This window comes from Microcebus murinus, chromosome 15, assembly GCF_040939455.1.
Source record: "Microcebus murinus isolate Inina chromosome 15, M.murinus_Inina_mat1.0, whole genome shotgun sequence".
In the NCBI taxonomy this organism is placed as follows: Eukaryota; Metazoa; Chordata; class Mammalia; order Primates; family Cheirogaleidae; genus Microcebus; species Microcebus murinus.
In genome coordinates this window covers 79,325,036-79,345,384 of record NC_134118.1, presented here as the reverse complement: position 1 = coordinate 79,345,384, position 20,349 = coordinate 79,325,036, and the positions used below count along the sequence as shown (strand labels likewise).

At 64.1% G+C, this 20,349-nt stretch overlaps 6 non-coding genes across 6 annotated transcripts; all 6 read right to left on the bottom strand.

Moving 5' to 3' along the window:
• Positions 1 to 119: 119 nt before the first annotated feature.
• LOC142876541 (5S ribosomal RNA) lies at positions 120 to 238 on the bottom strand. The gene has a single exon (XR_012923442.1). It is a non-coding gene; the product is annotated as a 5S ribosomal RNA (ribosomal RNA).
• A 3,524-nt stretch (positions 239 to 3,762) lies between these two features.
• Positions 3,763 to 3,881, bottom strand: LOC142876505 (5S ribosomal RNA). The gene has a single exon (XR_012923406.1). It is a non-coding gene; the product is annotated as a 5S ribosomal RNA (ribosomal RNA).
• A 3,532-nt stretch (positions 3,882 to 7,413) lies between these two features.
• On the bottom strand, positions 7,414 to 7,532 carry LOC142876543 (5S ribosomal RNA). Its single transcript, XR_012923444.1, has one exon. It is a non-coding gene; the product is annotated as a 5S ribosomal RNA (ribosomal RNA).
• Positions 7,533 to 11,056: 3,524 nt separating this feature from the next.
• On the bottom strand, positions 11,057 to 11,175 carry LOC142876504 (5S ribosomal RNA). The gene has a single exon (XR_012923405.1). It is a non-coding gene; the product is annotated as a 5S ribosomal RNA (ribosomal RNA).
• A 3,529-nt stretch (positions 11,176 to 14,704) lies between these two features.
• On the bottom strand, positions 14,705 to 14,823 carry LOC142876503 (5S ribosomal RNA). Its single transcript, XR_012923404.1, has one exon. It is a non-coding gene; the product is annotated as a 5S ribosomal RNA (ribosomal RNA).
• Positions 14,824 to 18,340: 3,517 nt separating this feature from the next.
• LOC142876501 (5S ribosomal RNA) lies at positions 18,341 to 18,459 on the bottom strand. Its single transcript, XR_012923402.1, has one exon. It is a non-coding gene; the product is annotated as a 5S ribosomal RNA (ribosomal RNA).
• Between the last annotated feature and the right edge of the window lie 1,890 nt (positions 18,460 to 20,349).

Below are 20,349 nucleotides of genomic sequence, written 5' to 3'. Positions count from 1 at the left end.
TGGGGCGCCAGGCACCGCGGCGGGCGCTGAGGGTGGGGGTGACCCCCACCCCGGGCCGCCGCCTCGCTCCCAGAGAGGGGACAGAACAAGAGGCAAAACAAAAAAAAAAAAAAAGAAGAAGCCTACGGCACCCGGTATTCCCAGGCGGTCTCCCATCCAAGTACTAACCAGGCCCGACCCTGCTTAGCTTCCGAGACCAGACGAGGTCGGGCGCGTTCAGGGTGGTGTGGCCCTAGATGGCGGAGGGCGCCCCTGCCCCGCTCAAGAAGCCGAGCCTCTCTGCGCTTCCCCGCCGCCTCCTCCCGCCCCAGGCCCCGCACCGGCGCTGACCCGCGCCGGGCCGGGCCTGTTGAGTTCACCGGCCGGGTCCGGCGGGCTCCGAGGGACGGGGGTGACAGGCGGGGCGGGGCGGGCAGGGAGCGGTGGGCCGGGGTGGGGGGCTGTCTCTCTATACACACACACACACACACACACACACTCACACTCACACAAGATGCGCCTCCACGGCTGGACTCGCCAAGGTGGAGACCTTCCAGCCCCCTTCCTCTCCTCGCCTGGCCTCCTTCACCTACCCGCCCCCCACCCCCAGCTCGTGGCCGCCCCCGCCGCCGCCGCCGCCGCCGCCGCCGCCGCCGATTGCGCACGCGCGGATCGCCCGCCCTTTGACCCCAGGCAGGGGCCGCCCTCCCCGACAACCCCTTTCAGCTGGGCCCCCCACCCTGTGGGTGGGCTGCCGCCTATTCCCCCGGGCCCCGGGCTGGGGCACAGCGCATGGGGGAGGGGAGCGAGTGTATGGGGCGTCTCTCTCTCTCTCTAGGGATGTGTCCCATGGGTGGGGTGGCGTGGTTTGTGGGGCGCTGAAGAAATCAGTCCCCTCCATCTCCTACCTCTGGAAAACGCCCAAGCCCTTGGAGAACTGCCGGCAACGCGACCGGGGGGGCCGGGACCCTCCTCTGTGTCCTCCTGTGGCCCAGTCCAAGGGGCCGGGGCCTGGGCCTGGCCGGGGCTGCATTGGACCCCGACCACCCTGGCGTGTGGACTCGCTAAAAATCGGCCATTAGATATTGGATTCCAGCTTCATTGAGGTCATTTCACTAATGAGTGCACCGGAAAGAGTTTCCTAATCCATCTGTGAGGGTGGCAACTGAAAGAGAATTTTAAAGCTGACAGAATAGGCGAGGAAAGGCATAGGAGATTTCCACACCCAGTAAGGAAGCCTTTCCCGAAATGGAAGAAAGAAACGAGCAAACAGAAACACCGGTAGCCCGCCAGGATCAGAGTCTGCCCCCGAGAGAAAGTACCCTGACCAGGTTCACCCGTGGGTGGGTGGCGAGCTAGCGGCATTCAGAAGAGCGAGGCCCGCAGTCTGTGCAGAAGACACCTGCACTCGGGTGTGTGTGTGGCGGCACGATTCACAAGCAGCTCCAGATGTTAAGCCAAGGAGAAGCCAGGGAGTTCCCAACGCCCCAGGTGTCCTCAGCCCACGACTGGCTGCTGGGGGAATGCGAAGCCCGGCTCCTTGTCTCAGAGCGGGACAACCAGGAGGTGTGACGTACACCCCGGGGTTCCCAGGAGGATCAGGCTGAAGCTGGGACTTGGCCTGAAAGTGTCCCCTCGCATGGCCACCCCCTTCCCCTTCCTGCTCCTCTACTCCTGGTGCCCCTCCATCCAGGGGCCAGACCTTAAAGAGTCACCCGCAAGAGAATCCTGGTCCCAAAGGAGCCTTCTGGGGGACCCGTGCTGAGAGAGGTTGTGGGCATGGCCCGCTGGGGCTCTGCCCGACCCAGGGCTGAGAGATGCAACCTCCCAGCTCTGGGTCCCTGCAGGGGAAGCGTTGGCAAGCACAGGGCCAGTCCTCCAAAGGCCCAGGTGCAGGGAGCCCAGGCCAAGCAGCCTGTGGAAGAAGCCACCCCGGGAAGACGACTGCAGGCCACGGCCCTTCCCACCTCCTCCTCCTCCTCCTCCTGCTCCTCCACCCCCACCGACCTCCCACCCCCCACCCCCGACATGGCGCAGGGCTCAGAGACACCTCAGACACTTGCTACCCAAAGTGCAAAGGGCATCAGTTGCTCCTCCAAACCCCCCCCCCTGCCCAGCAGACCGCGTCGTCCAGCCAGCCCCCGGGCCTCCCTGGGGTGCCCAGCACAAAAGTGCAGACAACCACCGGACCCTCAATCTCAGTTTTCGGATGTTTTTGCCACTCTAAGGACCCGCAGGCCAGCTGGGCCTTCTGGCAGGACAGAGAGCCCCGGAATCCGACGTGGAGAGCTGGGTGTACGTCCCCACGAGGAGGCGGTCCCCACCTCCGCGGCTCTCCCCTTGCGGGGGGGGGTGAAAGCAGCCACGGGGCCTCGGAGAAGACACCAGGCTGGGCGCCCGCCCCACAGTGGGGGCACGTCCCCCGCAGGCCACTTAGCGACGGCCGCCGGCCGGCGGACGGTTGGGTGGCGCGAGACGCTGCGGCCGCCCTGCTACCGGGTTCCTGGGAGGGCGTCCTGGAACCAGCGTCCACACCAAGCCCTTGGAAGGCCCAGGCGACGGAGGAGCCCCGTCAGGCAGGGGCCGAGGACGGTGACGGCCCGGGCGGGGAGGAGCGTGTCAGGCAGGGGCAGAGGACGGTGACAGGTGACAGGCCGGGCGGGAAGGAGTCAGTCAGGCAGGGGCCGAGGAGGAGACGGGCTGGGTAAGGGTTAGGGTTAGAGTCAGGGCACAAGTCACAATCGCAAAGACCTGGAAGCGACCCGAGTGCCCATCGACCCACGAGTGCGTAAATGAAATGTGGCGCGTGGACACCACGGAGTGCTATTCAGCTAGGAGGAGCAGCGGTGAGAGGGCACCTCTCGTGGTTCTCCTGGCCAGAGCTGGAACCCGTTCCAGTAAGCCAGGTAGCCCAAGAATGGACACACGAGCACCACGTGCTCGCGCTCACCAGCAAATGGGTACGAACCGATGGACACCTAAGTGGACACAGAGGAATCACCTTCATCGGGTGGGTGTCGGGCGGGTGGGGGGAGGGGATGGGCATACACCTCCATTAGGAATGGGGTGGGTGCGCACCGACTGGGGGATGGGCGCACTTGAGGCTCTGACCCGAGGGGGGAGGCAGGGAGAGGGCAACGTACCCGACCCTAACATTGGTACCCCCACAATACGCTGGAACGACATCAGAGGTAAATGAATAAGAACACAGGGGGGAGGGGGGCACGGGCAACACATGTCACCTTAATACTTGGACTCCCATCATCTGCTTGAAAAGAGAGAGAAAAGAAAATGCAATCATAGAGATAAGAGACACTTTTTAAAAATAATGAATCCGAAGAGAAAAGTAAAAGGAGGCCTGTGGAGCAGGTCTGGGTGCGACTCCGGATCCCCCAACATCAGGTGCCACCACCAAAGATTCCTACGTGTAGCCCATAGAACCCCAAAAGCAACGGGACGAGTTCTGGTCACATACTCCCTCCAAATGACATCCTGGCCTTCTTCTGGAACTCCCTCCCCTCTCAGACTCTCAAGGTTTCCTCCAGCGTGTCGGTTCCCACAGAGCAGACCTTTGGTCTGAGACCTGACAGTCCAGAAGCCACGCATGCTGCCGCGTGACGGCGGTGTCGCGGCTTGGGACAAGAGGAGGCCCCACGGTGCGGGCTGGGGCGCCAGGCACCGCGGCGGGCGCTGAGGGTGGGGGTGACCCCCACCCCGGGCCGCCGCCTCGCTCCCAGAGAGGGGACAGAACAAGAGGCAAAACAAAAAAAAAAAAAAAGAAGAAGCCTACGGCACCCGGTATTCCCAGGCGGTCTCCCATCCAAGTACTAACCAGGCCCGACCCTGCTTAGCTTCCGAGACCAGACGAGGTCGGGCGCGTTCAGGGTGGTGTGGCCCTAGACGGCGGAGGGCGCCCCTGCCCCGCTCAAGAAGCCGAGCCTCTCTGCGCTTCCCCGCCGCCTCCTCCCGCCCCAGGCCCCGCACCGGCGCTGACCCGCGCCGGGCCGGGCCTGTTGAGTTCACCGGCCGGGTCCGGCGGGCTCCGAGGGACGGGGGTGACAGGCGGGGCGGGGCGGGCAGGGAGCGGTGGGCCGGGGTGGGGGGCTGTCTCTCTATACACACACACACACACACACACACACTCACACTCACACAAGATGCGCCTCCACGGCTGGACTCGCCAAGGTGGAGACCTTCCAGCCCCCTTCCTCTCCTCGCCTGGCCTCCTTCACCTACCCGCCCCCCACCCCCAGCTCGTGGCCGCCCCCGCCGCCGCCGCCGCCGCCGCCGCCGCCGCCGCCGCCGCCGATTGCGCACGCGCGGATCGCCCGCCCTTTGACCCCAGGCAGGGGCCGCCCTCCCCGACAACCCCTTTCAGCTGGGCCCCCCACCCTGTGGGTGGGCTGCCGCCTATTCCCCCGGGCCCCGGGCTGGGGCACAGCGCATGGGGGAGGGGAGCGAGTGTATGGGGCGTCTCTCTCTCTCTCTAGGGATGTGTCCCATGGGTGGGGTGGCGTGGTTTGTGGGGCGCTGAAGAAATCAGTCCCCTCCATCTCCTACCTCTGGAAAACGCCCAAGCCCTTGGAGAACTGCCGGCAACGCGACCGGGGGGGCCGGGACCCTCCTCTGCGTCCTCCTGTGGCCCAGTCCAAGGGGCCGGGGCCTGGGCCTGGCCGGGGCTGCATTGGACCCCGACCACCCTGGCGTGTGGACTCGCTAAAAATCGGCCATTAGATATTGGATTCCAGCTTCATTGAGGTCATTTCACTAATGAGTGCACCGGAAAGAGTTTCCTAATCCATCTGTGAGGGTGGCAACTGAAAGAGAATTTTAAAGCTGACAGAATAGGCGAGGAAAGGCATAGGAGATTTCCACACCCAGTAAGGAAGCCTTTCCCGAAATGGAAGAAAGAAACGAGCAAACAGAAACACCGGTAGCCCGCCAGGATCAGAGTCTGCCCCCGAGAGAAAGTACCCTGACCAGGTTCACCCGTGGGTGGGTGGCGAGCTAGCGGCATTCAGAAGAGCGAGGCCCGCAGTCTGTGCAGAAGACACCTGCACTCGGGTGTGTGTGTGGCGGCACGATTCACAAGCAGCTCCAGATGTTAAGCCAAGGAGAAGCCAGGGAGTTCCCAACGCCCCAGGTGTCCTCAGCCCACGACTGGCTGCTGGGGGAATGCGAAGCCCGGCTCCTTGTCTCAGAGCGGGACAACCAGGAGGTGTGACGTACACCCCGGGGTTCCCAGGAGGATCAGGCTGAAGCTGGGACTTGGCCTGAAAGTGTCCCCTCGCATGGCCACCCCCTTCCCCTTCCTGCTCCTCTACTCCTGGTGCCCCTCCATCCAGGGGCCAGACCTTAAAGAGTCACCCGCAAGAGAATCCTGGTCCCAAAGGAGCCTTCTGGGGGACCCGTGCTGAGAGAGGTTGTGGGCATGGCCCGCTGGGGCTCTGCCCGACCCAGGGCTGAGAGATGCAACCTCCCAGCTCTGGGTCCCTGCAGGGGAAGCGTTGGCAAGCACAGGGCCAGTCCTCCAAAGGCCCAGGTGCAGGGAGCCCAGGCCAAGCAGCCTGTGGAAGAAGCCACCCCGGGAAGACGACTGCAGGCCACGGCCCTTCCCACCTCCTCCTCCTCCTCCTCCTGCTCCTCCACCCCCACCGACCTCCCACCCCCCACCCCCGACATGGCGCAGGGCTCAGAGACACCTCAGACACTTGCTACCCAAAGTGCAAAGGGCATCAGTTGCTCCTCCAAACCCCCCCCCCTGCCCAGCAGACCGCGTCGTCCAGCCAGCCCCCGGGCCTCCCTGGGGTGCCCAGCACAAAAGTGCAGACAACCACCGGACCCTCAATCTCAGTTTTCGGATGTTTTTGCCACTCTAAGGACCCGCAGGCCAGCTGGGCCTTCTGGCAGGACAGAGAGCCCCGGAATCCGACGTGGAGAGCTGGGTGTACGTCCCCACGAGGAGGCGGTCCCCACCTCCGCGGCTCTCCCCTTGCGGGGGTGGTGAAAGCAGCCACGGGGCCTCGGAGAAGACACCAGGCTGGGCGCCCGCCCCACAGTGGGGGCACGTCCCCCGCAGGCCACTTAGCGACGGCCGCCGGCCGGCGGACGGTTGGGTGGCGCGAGACGCTGCGGCCGCCCTGCTACCGGGTTCCTGGGAGGGCGTCCTGGAACCAGCGTCCACACCAAGCCCTTGGAAGGCCCAGGCGACGGAGGAGCCCCGTCAGGCAGGGGCCGAGGACGGTGACGGCCCGGGCGGGGAGGAGCGTGTCAGGCAGGGGCAGAGGACGGTGACAGGTGACAGGCCGGGCGGGAAGGAGTCAGTCAGGCAGGGGCCGAGGAGGAGACGGGCTGGGTAAGGGTTAGGGTTAGAGTCAGGGCACAAGTCACAATCGCAAAGACCTGGAAGCGACCCGAGTGCCCATCGACCCACGAGTGCGTAAATGAAATGTGGCGCGTGGACACCACGGAGTGCTATTCAGCTAGGAGGAGCAGCGGTGAGAGGGCACCTCTCGTGGTTCTCCTGGCCAGAGCTGGAACCCGTTCCAGTAAGCCAGGTAGCCCAAGAATGGACACACGAGCACCACGTGCTCGCGCTCACCAGCAAATGGGTACGAACCGATGGACACCTAAGTGGACACAGAGGAATCACCTTCATCGGGTGGGTGTCGGGCGGGTGGGGGGAGGGGATGGGCATACACCTCCATTAGGAATGGGGTGGGTGCGCACCGACTGGGGCATGGGCGCACTTGAGGCTCTGACCCGAGGGGGGAGGCTGGGAGAGGGCAACGTACCCGACCTTAACATTGGTACCCCCACAATACGCTGGAACGACATCAGAGGTAAATGAATAAGAACACAGGGGGGAGGGGGGCACGGGCAACACATGTCACCTTAATACTTGGACTCCCATCATCTGCTTGAAAAGAGAGAGAAAAGAAAATGCAATCATAGAGATAAGAGACACTTTTTAAAAATAATGAATCCGAAGAGAAAAGTAAAAGGAGGCCTGTGGAGCAGGTCTGGGTGCGACTCCGGATCCCCCAACATCAGGTGCCACCACCAAAGATTCCTACGTGTAGCCCATAGAACCCCAAAAGCAACGGGACGAGTTCTGGTCACATACTCCCTCCAAATGACATCCTGGCCTTCTTCTGGAACTCCCTCCCCTCTCAGACTCTCAAGGTTTCCTCCAGCGTGTCGGTTCCCACAGAGCAGACCTTTGGTCTGAGACCTGACAGTCCAGAAGCCACGCATGCTGCCGCGTGACGGCGGTGTCGCGGCTTGGGACAAGAGGAGGCCCCACGGTGCGGGCTGGGGCGCCAGGCACCGCGGCGGGCGCTGAGGGTGGGGGTGACCCCCACCCCGGGCCGCCGCCTCGCTCCCAGAGAGGGGACAGAACAAGAGGCAAAACAAAAAAAAAAAAAAAGAAGAAGCCTACGGCACCCGGTATTCCCAGGCGGTCTCCCATCCAAGTACTAACCAGGCCCGACCCTGCTTAGCTTCCGAGACCAGACGAGGTCGGGCGCGTTCAGGTTGGTGTGGCCCTAGACGGCGGAGGGCGCCCCTGCCCCGCTCAAGAAGCCGAGCCTCTCTGCGCTTCCCCGCCGCCTCCTCCCGCCCCAGGCCCCGCACCGGCGCTGACCCGCGCCGGGCCGGGCCTGTTGAGTTCACCGGCCGGGTCCGGCGGGCTCCGAGGGACGGGGGTGACAGGCGGGGCGGGGCGGGCAGGGAGCGGTGGGCCGGGGTGGGGGGCTGTCTCTCTATACACACACACACACACACACACACACTCACACTCACACAAGATGCGCCTCCACGGCTGGACTCGCCAAGGTGGAGACCTTCCAGCCCCCTTCCTCTCCTCGCCTGGCCTCCTTCACCTACCCGCCCCCCACCCCCAGCTCGTGGCCGCCCCCGCCGCCGCCGCCGCCGCCGCCGCCGCCGCCGATTGCGCACGCGCGGATCGCCCGCCCTTTGACCCCAGGCAGGGGCCGCCCTCCCCGACAACCCCTTTCAGCTGGGCCCCCCACCCTGTGGGTGGGCTGCCGCCTATTCCCCCGGGCCCCGGGCTGGGGCACAGCGCATGGGGGAGGGGAGCGAGTGTATGGGGCGTCTCTCTCTCTCTCTAGGGATGTGTCCCATGGGTGGGGTGGCGTGGTTTGTGGGGCGCTGAAGAAATCAGTCCCCTCCATCTCCTACCTCTGGAAAACGCCCAAGCCCTTGGAGAACTGCCGGCAACGCGACCGGGGGGGCCGGGACCCTCCTCTGTGTCCTCCTGTGGCCCAGTCCAAGGGGCCGGGGCCTGGGCCTGGCCGGGGCTGCATTGGACCCCGACCACCCTGGCGTGTGGACTCGCTAAAAATCGGCCATTAGATATTGGATTCCAGCTTCATTGAGGTCATTTCACTAATGAGTGCACCGGAAAGAGTTTCCTAATCCATCTGTGAGGGTGGCAACTGAAAGAGAATTTTAAAGCTGACAGAATAGGCGAGGAAAGGCATAGGAGATTTCCACACCCAGTAAGGAAGCCTTTCCCGAAATGGAAGAAAGAAACGAGCAAACAGAAACACCGGTAGCCCGCCAGGATCAGAGTCTGCCCCCGAGAGAAAGTACCCTGACCAGGTTCACCCGTGGGTGGGTGGCGAGCTAGCGGCATTCAGAAGAGCGAGGCCCGCAGTCTGTGCAGAAGACACCTGCACTCGGGTGTGTGTGTGGCGGCACGATTCACAAGCAGCTCCAGATGTTAAGCCAAGGAGAAGCCAGGGAGTTCCCAACGCCCCAGGTGTCCTCAGCCCACGACTGGCTGCTGGGGGAATGCGAAGCCCGGCTCCTTGTCTCAGAGCGGGACAACCAGGAGGTGTGACGTACACCCCGGGGTTCCCAGGAGGATCAGGCTGAAGCTGGGACTTGGCCTGAAAGTGTCCCCTCGCATGGCCACCCCCTTCCCCTTCCTGCTCCTCTACTCCTGGTGCCCCTCCATCCAGGGGCCAGACCTTAAAGAGTCACCCGCAAGAGAATCCTGGTCCCAAAGGAGCCTTCTGGGGGACCCGTGCTGAGAGAGGTTGTGGGCATGGCCCGCTGGGGCTCTGCCCGACCCAGGGCTGAGAGATGCAACCTCCCAGCTCTGGGTCCCTGCAGGGGAAGCGTTGGCAAGCACAGGGCCAGTCCTCCAAAGGCCCAGGTGCAGGGAGCCCAGGCCAAGCAGCCTGTGGAAGAAGCCACCCCGGGAAGACGACTGCAGGCCACGGCCCTTCCCACCTCCTCCTCCTCCTCCTCCTGCTCCTCCACCCCCACCGACCTCCCACCCCCCACCCCCGACATGGCGCAGGGCTCAGAGACACCTCAGACACTTGCTACCCAAAGTGCAAAGGGCATCAGTTGCTCCTCCAAACCCCCCCCCCTGCCCAGCAGACCGCGTCGTCCAGCCAGCCCCCGGGCCTCCCTGGGGTGCCCAGCACAAAAGTGCAGACAACCACCGGACCCTCAATCTCAGTTTTCGGATGTTTTTGCCACTCTAAGGACCCGCAGGCCAGCTGGGCCTTCTGGCAGGACAGAGAGCCCCGGAATCCGACGTGGAGAGCTGGGTGTACGTCCCCACGAGGAGGCGGTCCCCACCTCCGCGGCTCTCCCCTTGCGGGGGGGGGTGAAAGCAGCCACGGGGCCTCGGAGAAGACACCAGGCTGGGCGCCCGCCCCACAGTGGGGGCACGTCCCCCGCAGGCCACTTAGCGACGGCCGCCGGCCGGCGGACGGTTGGGTGGCGCGAGACGCTGCGGCCGCCCTGCTACCGGGTTCCTGGGAGGGCGTCCTGGAACCAGCGTCCACACCAAGCCCTTGGAAGGCCCAGGCGACGGAGGAGCCCCGTCAGGCAGGGGCCGAGGACGGTGACGGCCCGGGCGGGGAGGAGCGTGTCAGGCAGGGGCAGAGGACGGTGACAGGTGACAGGCCGGGCGGGAAGGAGTCAGTCAGGCAGGGGCCGAGGAGGAGACGGGCTGGGTAAGGGTTAGGGTTAGAGTCAGGGCACAAGTCACAATCGCAAAGACCTGGAAGCGACCCGAGTGCCCATCGACCCACGAGTGCGTAAATGAAATGTGGCGCGTGGACACCACGGAGTGCTATTCAGCTAGGAGGAGCAGCGGTGAGAGGGCACCTCTCGTGGTTCTCCTGGCCAGAGCTGGAACCCGTTCCAGTAAGCCAGGTAGCCCAAGAATGGACACACGAGCACCACGTGCTCGCGCTCACCAGCAAATGGGTACGAACCGATGGACACCTAAGTGGACACAGAGGAATCACCTTCATCGGGTGGGTGTCGGGCGGGTGGGGGGAGGGGATGGGCATACACCTCCATTAGGAATGGGGTGGGTGCGCACCGACTGGGGGATGGGCGCACTTGAGGCTCTGACCCGAGGGGGGAGGCAGGGAGAGGGCAACGTACCCGACCCTAACATTGGTACCCCCACAATACGCTGGAACGACATCAGAGGTAAATGAATAAGAACACAGGGGGGAGGGGGGCACGGGCAACACATGTCACCTTAATACTTGGACTCCCATCATCTGCTTGAAAAGAGAGAGAAAAGAAAATGCAATCATAGAGATAAGAGACACTTTTTAAAAATAATGAATCCGAAGAGAAAAGTAAAAGGAGGCCTGTGGAGCAGGTCTGGGTGCGACTCCGGATCCCCCAACATCAGGTGCCACCACCAAAGATTCCTACGTGTAGCCCATAGAACCCCAAAAGCAACGGGACGAGTTCTGGTCACATACTCCCTCCAAATGACATCCTGGCCTTCTTCTGGAACTCCCTCCCCTCTCAGACTCTCAAGGTTTCCTCCAGCGTGTCGGTTCCCACAGAGCAGACCTTTGGTCTGAGACCTGACAGTCCAGAAGCCACGCATGCTGCCGCGTGACGGCGGTGTCGCGGCTTGGGACAAGAGGAGGCCCCACGGTGCGGGCTGGGGCGCCAGGCACCGCGGCGGGCGCTGAGGGTGGGGGTGACCCCCACCCCGGGCCGCCGCCTCGCTCCCAGAGAGGGGACAGAACAAGAGGCAAAACAAAAAAAAAAAAAAAGAAGAAGCCTACGGCACCCGGTATTCCCAGGCGGTCTCCCATCCAAGTACTAACCAGGCCCGACCCTGCTTAGCTTCCGAGACCAGACGAGGTCGGGCGCGTTCAGGGTGGTGTGGCCCTAGACGGCGGAGGGCGCCCCTGCCCCGCTCAAGAAGCCGAGCCTCTCTGCGCTTCCCCGCCGCCTCCTCCCGCCCCAGGCCCCGCACCGGCGCTGACCCGCGCCGGGCCGGGCCTGTTGAGTTCACCGGCCGGGTCCGGCGGGCTCCGAGGGACGGGGGTGACAGGCGGGGCGGGGCGGGCAGGGAGCGGTGGGCCGGGGTGGGGGGCTGTCTCTCTATACACACACACACACACACACACACACTCACACTCACACAAGATGCGCCTCCACGGCTGGACTCGCCAAGGTGGAGACCTTCCAGCCCCCTTCCTCTCCTCGCCTGGCCTCCTTCACCTACCCGCCCCCCACCCCCAGCTCGTGGCCGCCCCCGCCGCCGCCGCCGCCGCCGCCGCCGCCGCCGCCGCCGATTGCGCACGCGCGGATCGCCCGCCCTTTGACCCCAGGCAGGGGCCGCCCTCCCCGACAACCCCTTTCAGCTGGGCCCCCCACCCTGTGGGTGGGCTGCCGCCTATTCCCCCGGGCCCCGGGCTGGGGCACAGCGCATGGGGGAGGGGAGCGAGTGTATGGGGCGTCTCTCTCTCTCTCTAGGGATGTGTCCCATGGGTGGGGTGGCGTGGTTTGTGGGGCGCTGAAGAAATCAGTCCCCTCCATCTCCTACCTCTGGAAAACGCCCAAGCCCTTGGAGAACTGCCGGCAACGCGACCGGGGGGGCCGGGACCCTCCTCTGCGTCCTCCTGTGGCCCAGTCCAAGGGGCCGGGGCCTGGGCCTGGCCGGGGCTGCATTGGACCCCGACCACCCTGGCGTGTGGACTCGCTAAAAATCGGCCATTAGATATTGGATTCCAGCTTCATTGAGGTCATTTCACTAATGAGTGCACCGGAAAGAGTTTCCTAATCCATCTGTGAGGGTGGCAACTGAAAGAGAATTTTAAAGCTGACAGAATAGGCGAGGAAAGGCATAGGAGATTTCCACACCCAGTAAGGAAGCCTTTCCCGAAATGGAAGAAAGAAACGAGCAAACAGAAACACCGGTAGCCCGCCAGGATCAGAGTCTGCCCCCGAGAGAAAGTACCCTGACCAGGTTCACCCGTGGGTGGGTGGCGAGCTAGCGGCATTCAGAAGAGCGAGGCCCGCAGTCTGTGCAGAAGACACCTGCACTCGGGTGTGTGTGTGGCGGCACGATTCACAAGCAGCTCCAGATGTTAAGCCAAGGAGAAGCCAGGGAGTTCCCAACGCCCCAGGTGTCCTCAGCCCACGACTGGCTGCTGGGGGAATGCGAAGCCCGGCTCCTTGTCTCAGAGCGGGACAACCAGGAGGTGTGACGTACACCCCGGGGTTCCCAGGAGGATCAGGCTGAAGCTGGGACTTGGCCTGAAAGTGTCCCCTCGCATGGCCACCCCCTTCCCCTTCCTGCTCCTCTACTCCTGGTGCCCCTCCATCCAGGGGCCAGACCTTAAAGAGTCACCCGCAAGAGAATCCTGGTCCCAAAGGAGCCTTCTGGGGGACCCGTGCTGAGAGAGGTTGTGGGCATGGCCCGCTGGGGCTCTGCCCGACCCAGGGCTGAGAGATGCAACCTCCCAGCTCTGGGTCCCTGCAGGGGAAGCGTTGGCAAGCACAGGGCCAGTCCTCCAAAGGCCCAGGTGCAGGGAGCCCAGGCCAAGCAGCCTGTGGAAGAAGCCACCCCGGGAAGACGACTGCAGGCCACGGCCCTTCCCACCTCCTCCTCCTCCTCCTCCTGCTCCTCCACCCCCACCGACCTCCCACCCCCCACCCCCGACATGGCGCAGGGCTCAGAGACACCTCAGACACTTGCTACCCAAAGTGCAAAGGGCATCAGTTGCTCCTCCAAACCCCCCCCCTGCCCAGCAGACCGCGTCGTCCAGCCAGCCCCCGGGCCTCCATGGGGTGCCCAGCACAAAAGTGCAGACAACCACCGGACCCTCAATCTCAGTTTTCGGATGTTTTGGCCACTCTAAGGACCCGCAGGCCAGCTGGGCCTTCTGGCAGGACAGAGAGCCCCGGAATCCGACGTGGAGAGCTGGGTGTACGTCCCCACGAGGAGGCGGTCCCCACCTCCGCGGCTCTCCCCTTGCGGGGGGGGGGGAAAGCAGCCACGGGGCCTCGGAGAAGACACCAGGCTGGGCGCCCGCCCCACAGTGGGGGCACGTCCCCCGCAGGCCACTTAGCGACGGCCGCCGGCCGGCGGACGGTTGGGTGGCGCGAGACGCTGCGGCCGCCCTGCTACCGGGTTCCTGGGAGGGCGTCCTGGAACCAGCGTCCACACCAAGCCCTTGGAAGGCCCAGGCGACGGAGGAGCCCCGTCAGGCAGGGGCCGAGGACGGTGACGGCCCGGGCGGGGAGGAGCGTGTCAGGCAGGGGCAGAGGACGGTGACAGGTGACAGGCCGGGCGGGAAGGAGTCAGTCAGGCAGGGGCCGAGGAGGAGACGGGCTGGGTAAGGGTTAGGGTTAGAGTCAGGGCACAAGTCACAATCGCAAAGACCTGGAAGCGACCCGAGTGCCCATCGACCCACGAGTGCGTAAATGAAATGTGGCGCGTGGACACCACGGAGTGCTATTCAGCTAGGAGGAGCAGCGGTGAGAGGGCACCTCTCGTGGTTCTCCTGGCCAGAGCTGGAACCCGTTCCAGTAAGCCAGGTAGCCCAAGAATGGACACACGAGCACCACGTGCTCGCGCTCACCAGCAAATGGGTACGAACCGATGGACACCTAAGTGGACACAGAGGAATCACCTTCATCGGGTGGGTGTCGGGCGGGTGGGGGGAGGGGATGGGCATACACCTCCATTAGGAATGGGGTGGGTGCGCACCGACTGGGGCATGGGCGCACTTGAGGCTCTGACCCGAGGGGGGAGGCAGGGAGAGGGCAACGTACCCGACCCTAACATTGGTACCCCCACAATACGCTGGAACGACATCAGAGGTAAATGAATAAGAACACAGGGGGGAGGGGGGCACGGGCAACACATGTCACCTTAATACTTGGACTCCCATCATCTGCTTGAAAAGAGAGAGAAAAGAAAATGCAATCATAGAGATAAGAGACACTTTTTAAAAATAATGAATCCGAAGAGAAAAGTAAAAGGAGGCCTGTGGAGCAGGTCTGGGTGCGACTCCGGATCCCCCAACATCAGGTGCCACCACCAAAGATTCCTACGTGTAGCCCATAGAACCCCAAAAGCAACGGGACGAGTTCTGGTCACATACTCCCTCCAAATGACATCCTGGCCTTCTTCTGGAACTCCCTCCCCTCTCAGACTCTCAAGGTTTCCTCCAGCGTGTCGGTTCCCACAGAGCAGACCTTTGGTCTGAGACCTGACAGTCCAGAAGCCACGCATGCTGCCGCGTGACGGCGGTGTCGCGGCTTGGGACAAGAGGAGGCCCCACGGTGCGGGCTGGGGCGCCAGGCACCGCGGCGGGCGCTGAGGGTGGGGGTGACCCCCACCCCGGGCCGCCGCCTCGCTCCCAGAGAGGGGACAGAACAAGAGGCAAAACAAAAAAAAAAAAAAAGAAGAAGCCTACGGCACCCGGTATTCCCAGGCGGTCTCCCATCCAAGTACTAACCAGGCCCGACCCTGCTTAGCTTCCGAGACCAGACGAGGTCGGGCGCGTTCAGGGTGGTGTGGCCCTAGACGGCGGAGGGCGCCCCTGCCCCGCTCAAGAAGCCGAGCCTCTCTGCGCTTCCCCGCCGCCTCCTCCCGCCCCAGGCCCCGCACCGGCGCTGACCCGCGCCGGGCCGGGCCTGTTGAGTTCACCGGCCGGGTCCGGCGGGCTCCGAGGGACGGGGGTGACAGGCGGGGCGGGGCGGGCAGGGAGCGGTGGGCCGGGGTGGGGGGCTGTCTCTCTATACACACACACACACACACACACACACTCACACTCACACAAGATGCGCCTCCACGGCTGGACTCGCCAAGGTGGAGACCTTCCAGCCCCCTTCCTCTCCTCGCCTGGCCTCCTTCACCTACCCGCCCCCCACCCCCAGCTCGTGGCCGCCCCCGCCGCCGCCGCCGCCGCCGCCGCCGATTGCGCACGCGCGGATCGCCCGCCCTTTGACCCCAGGCAGGGGCCGCCCTCCCCGACAACCCCTTTCAGCTGGGCCCCCCACCCTGTGGGTGGGCTGCCGCCTATTCCCCCGGGCCCCGGGCTGGGGCACAGCGCATGGGGGAGGGGAGCGAGTGTATGGGGCGTCTCTCTCTCTCTCTAGGGATGTGTCCCATGGGTGGGGTGGCGTGGTTTGTGGGGCGCTGAAGAAATCAGTCCCCTCCATCTCCTACCTCTGGAAAACGCCCAAGCCCTTGGAGAACTGCCGGCAACGCGACCGGGGGGGCCGGGACCCTCCTCTGCGTCCTCCTGTGGCCCAGTCCAAGGGGCCGGGGCCTGGGCCTGGCCGGGGCTGCATTGGACCCCGACCACCCTGGCGTGTGGACTCGCTAAAAATCGGCCATTAGATATTGGATTCCAGCTTCATTGAGGTCATTTCACTAATGAGTGCACCGGAAAGAGTTTCCTAATCCATCTGTGAGGGTGGCAACTGAAAGAGAATTTTAAAGCTGACAGAATAGGCGAGGAAAGGCATAGGAGATTTCCACACCCAGTAAGGAAGCCTTTCCCGAAATGGAAGAAAGAAACGAGCAAACAGAAACACCGGTAGCCCGCCAGGATCAGAGTCTGCCCCCGAGAGAAAGTACCCTGACCAGGTTCACCCGTGGGTGGGTGGCGAGCTAGCGGCATTCAGAAGAGCGAGGCCCGCAGTCTGTGCAGAAGACACCTGCACTCGGGTGTGTGTGTGGCGGCACGATTCACAAGCAGCTCCAGATGTTAAGCCAAGGAGAAGCCAGGGAGTTCCCAACGCCCCAGGTGTCCTCAGCCCACGACTGGCTGCTGGGGGAATGCGAAGCCCGGCTCCTTGTCTCAGAGCGGGACAACCAGGAGGTGTGACGTACACCCCGGGGTTCCCAGGAGGATCAGGCTGAAGCTGGGACTTGGCCTGAAAGTGTCCCCTCGCATGGCCACCCCCTTCCCCTTCCTGCTCCTCTACTCCTGGTGCCCCTCCATCCAGGGGCCAGACCTTAAAGAGTCACCCGCAAGAGAATCCTGGTCCCAAAGGAGCCTTCTGGGGGACCCGTGCTGAGAGAGGTTGTGGGCATGGCCCGCTGGGGCTCTGCCCGACCCAGGGCTGAGAGATGCAACCTCCCAGCTCTGGGTCCCTGCAGGGGAAGCGTTGGCAAGCACAGGGCCAGTCCTCCAAAGGCCCAGGTGCAGGGAGCCCAGGCCAAGCAGCCTGTGGAAGAAGCCACCCCGGGAAGACGACTGCAGGCCACGGCCCTTCCCACCTCCTCCTCCTCCTCCTCCTGCTCCTCCACCCCCACCGACCTCCCACCCCCCACCCCCGACATGGCGCAGGGCTCAGAGACACCTCAGACACTTGCTACCCAAAGTGCAAAGGGCATCAGTTGCTCCTCCAAACCCCCCCCCCTGCCCAGCAGACCGCGTCGTCCAGCCAGCCCCCGGGCCTCCCTGGGGTGCCCAGCACAAAAGTGCAGACAACCACCGGACCCTCAATCTCAGTTTTCGGATGTTTTTGCCACTCTAAGGACCCGCAGGCCAGCTGGGCCTTCTGGCAGGACAGAGAGCCCCGGAATCCGACGTGGAGAGCTGGGTGTACGTCCCCACGAGGAGGCGGTCCCCACCTCCGCGGCTCTCCCCTTGCGGGGGTGGTGAAAGCAGCCACGGGGCCTCGGAGAAGACACCAGGCTGGGCGCCCGCCCCACAGTGGGGGCACGTCCCCCGCAGGCCACTTAGCGACGGCCGCCGGCCGGCGGACGGTTGGGTGGCGCGAGACGCTGCGGCCGCCCTGCTACCGGGTTCCTGGGAGGGCGTCCTGGAACCAGCGTCCACACCAAGCCCTTGGAAGGCCCAGGCGACGGAGGAGCCCCGTCAGGCAGGGGCCGAGGACGGTGACGGCCCGGGCGGGGAGGAGCGTGTCAGGCAGGGGCAGAGGACGGTGACAGGTGACAGGCCGGGCGGGAAGGAGTCAGTCAGGCAGGGGCCGAGGAGGAGACGGGCTGGGTAAGGGTTAGGGTTAGAGTCAGGGCACAAGTCACAATCGCAAAGACCTGGAAGCGACCCGAGTGCCCATCGACCCACGAGTGCGTAAATGAAATGTGGCGCGTGGACACCACGGAGTGCTATTCAGCTAGGAGGAGCAGCGGTGAGAGGGCACCTCTCGTGGTTCTCCTGGCCAGAGCTGGAACCCGTTCCAGTAAGCCAGGTAGCCCAAGAATGGACACACGAGCACCACGTGCTCGCGCTCACCAGCAAATGGGTACGAACCGATGGACACCTAAGTGGACACAGAGGAATCACCTTCATCGGGTGGGTGTCGGGCGGGTGGGGGGAGGGGATGGGCATACACCTCCATTAGGAATGGGGTGGGTGCGCACCGACTGGGGCATGGGCGCACTTGAGGCTCTGACCCGAGGGGGGAGGCTGGGAGAGGGCAACGTACCCGACCTTAACATTGGTACCCCCACAATACGCTGGAACGACATCAGAGGTAAATGAATAAGAACACAGGGGGGAGGGGGGCACGGGCAACACATGTCACCTTAATACTTGGACTCCCATCATCTGCTTGAAAAGAGAGAGAAAAGAAAATGCAATCATAGAGATAAGAGACACTTTTTAAAAATAATGAATCCGAAGAGAAAAGTAAAAGGAGGCCTGTGGAGCAGGTCTGGGTGCGACTCCGGATCCCCCAACATCAGGTGCCACCACCAAAGATTCCTACGTGTAGCCCATAGAACCCCAAAAGCAACGGGACGAGTTCTGGTCACATACTCCCTCCAAATGACATCCTGGCCTTCTTCTGGAACTCCCTCCCCTCTCAGACTCTCAAGGTTTCCTCCAGCGTGTCGGTTCCCACAGAGCAGACCTTTGGTCTGAGACCTGACAGTCCAGAAGCCACGCATGCTGCCGCGTGACGGCGGTGTCGCGGCTTGGGACAAGAGGAGGCCCCACGGTGCGGGCTGGGGCGCCAGGCACCGCGGCGGGCGCTGAGGGTGGGGGTGACCCCCACCCCGGGCCGCCGCCTCGCTCCCAGAGAGGGGACAGAACAAGAGGCAAAACAAAAAAAAAAAAAAAGAAGAAGCCTACGGCACCCGGTATTCCCAGGCGGTCTCCCATCCAAGTACTAACCAGGCCCGACCCTGCTTAGCTTCCGAGACCAGACGAGGTCGGGCGCGTTCAGGGTGGTGTGGCCCTAGACGGCGGAGGGCGCCCCTGCCCCGCTCAAGAAGCCGAGCCTCTCTGCGCTTCCCCGCCGCCTCCTCCCGCCCCAGGCCCCGCACCGGCGCTGACCCGCGCCGGGCCGGGCCTGTTGAGTTCACCGGCCGGGTCCGGCGGGCTCCGAGGGACGGGGGTGACAGGCGGGGCGGGGCGGGCAGGGAGCGGTGGGCCGGGGTGGGGGGCTGTCTCTCTATACACACACACACACACACACACACACTCACACTCACACAAGATGCGCCTCCACGGCTGGACTCGCCAAGGTGGAGACCTTCCAGCCCCCTTCCTCTCCTCGCCTGGCCTCCTTCACCTACCCGCCCCCCACCCCCAGCTCGTGGCCGCCCCCGCCGCCGCCGCCGCCGCCGCCGCCGCCGCCGATTGCGCACGCGCGGATCGCCCGCCCTTTGACCCCAGGCAGGGGCCGCCCTCCCCGACAACCCCTTTCAGCTGGGCCCCCCACCCTGTGGGTGGGCTGCCGCCTATTCCCCCGGGCCCCGGGCTGGGGCACAGCGCATGGGGGAGGGGAGCGAGTGTATGGGGCGTCTCTCTCTCTCTCTAGGGATGTGTCCCATGGGTGGGGTGGCGTGGTTTGTGGGGCGCTGAAGAAATCAGTCCCCTCCATCTCCTACCTCTGGAAAACGCCCAAGCCCTTGGAGAACTGCCGGCAACGCGACCGGGGGGGCCGGGACCCTCCTCTGCGTCCTCCTGTGGCCCAGTCCAAGGGGCCGGGGCCTGGGCCTGGCCGGGGCTGCATTGGACCCCGACCACCCTGGCGTGTGGACTCGCTAAAAATCGGCCATTAGATATTGGATTCCAGCTTCATTGAGGTCATTTCACTAATGAGTGCACCGGAAAGAGTTTCCTAATCCATCTGTGAGGGTGGCAACTGAAAGAGAATTTTAAAGCTGACAGAATAGGCGAGGAAAGGCATAGGAGATTTCCACACCCAGTAAGGAAGCCTTTCCCGAAATGGAAGAAAGAAACGAGCAAACAGAAACACCGGTAGCCCGCCAGGATCAGAGTCTGCCCCCGAGAGAAAGTACCCTGACCAGGTTCACCCGTGGGTGGGTGGCGAGCTAGCGGCATTCAGAAGAGCGAGGCCCGCAGTCTGTGCAGAAGACACCTGCACTCGGGTGTGTGTGTGGCGGCACGATTCACAAGCAGCTCCAGATGTTAAGCCAAGGAGAAGCCAGGGAGTTCCCAACGCCCCAGGTGTCCTCAGCCCACGACTGGCTGCTGGGGGAATGCGAAGCCCGGCTCCTTGTCTCAGAGCGGGACAACCAGGAGGTGTGACGTACACCCCGGGGTTCCCAGGAGGATCAGGCTGAAGCTGGGACTTGGCCTGAAAGTGTCCCCTCGCATGGCCACCCCCTTCCCCTTCCTGCTCCTCTACTCCTGGTGCCCCTCCATCCAGGGGCCAGACCTTAAAGAGTCACCCGCAAGAGAATCCTGGTCCCAAAGGAGCCTTCTGGGGGACCCGTGCTGAGAGAGGTTGTGGGCATGGCCCGCTGGGGCTCTGCCCGACCCAGGGCTGAGAGATGCAACCTCCCAGCTCTGGGTCCCTGCAGGGGAAGCGTTGGCAAGCACAGGGCCAGTCCTCCAAAGGCCCAGGTGCAGGGAGCCCAGGCCAAGCAGCCTGTGGAAGAAGCCACCCCGGGAAGACGACTGCAGGCCACGGCCCTTCCCACCTCCTCCTCCTCCTCCTCCTGCTCCTCCACCCCCACCGACCTCCCACCCCCCACCCCCGACATGGCGCAGGGCTCAGAGACACCTCAGACACTTGCTACCCAAAGTGCAAAGGGCATCAGTTGCTCCTCCAAACCCCCCCCCCTGCCCAGCAGACCGCGTCGTCCAGCCAGCCCCCGGGCCT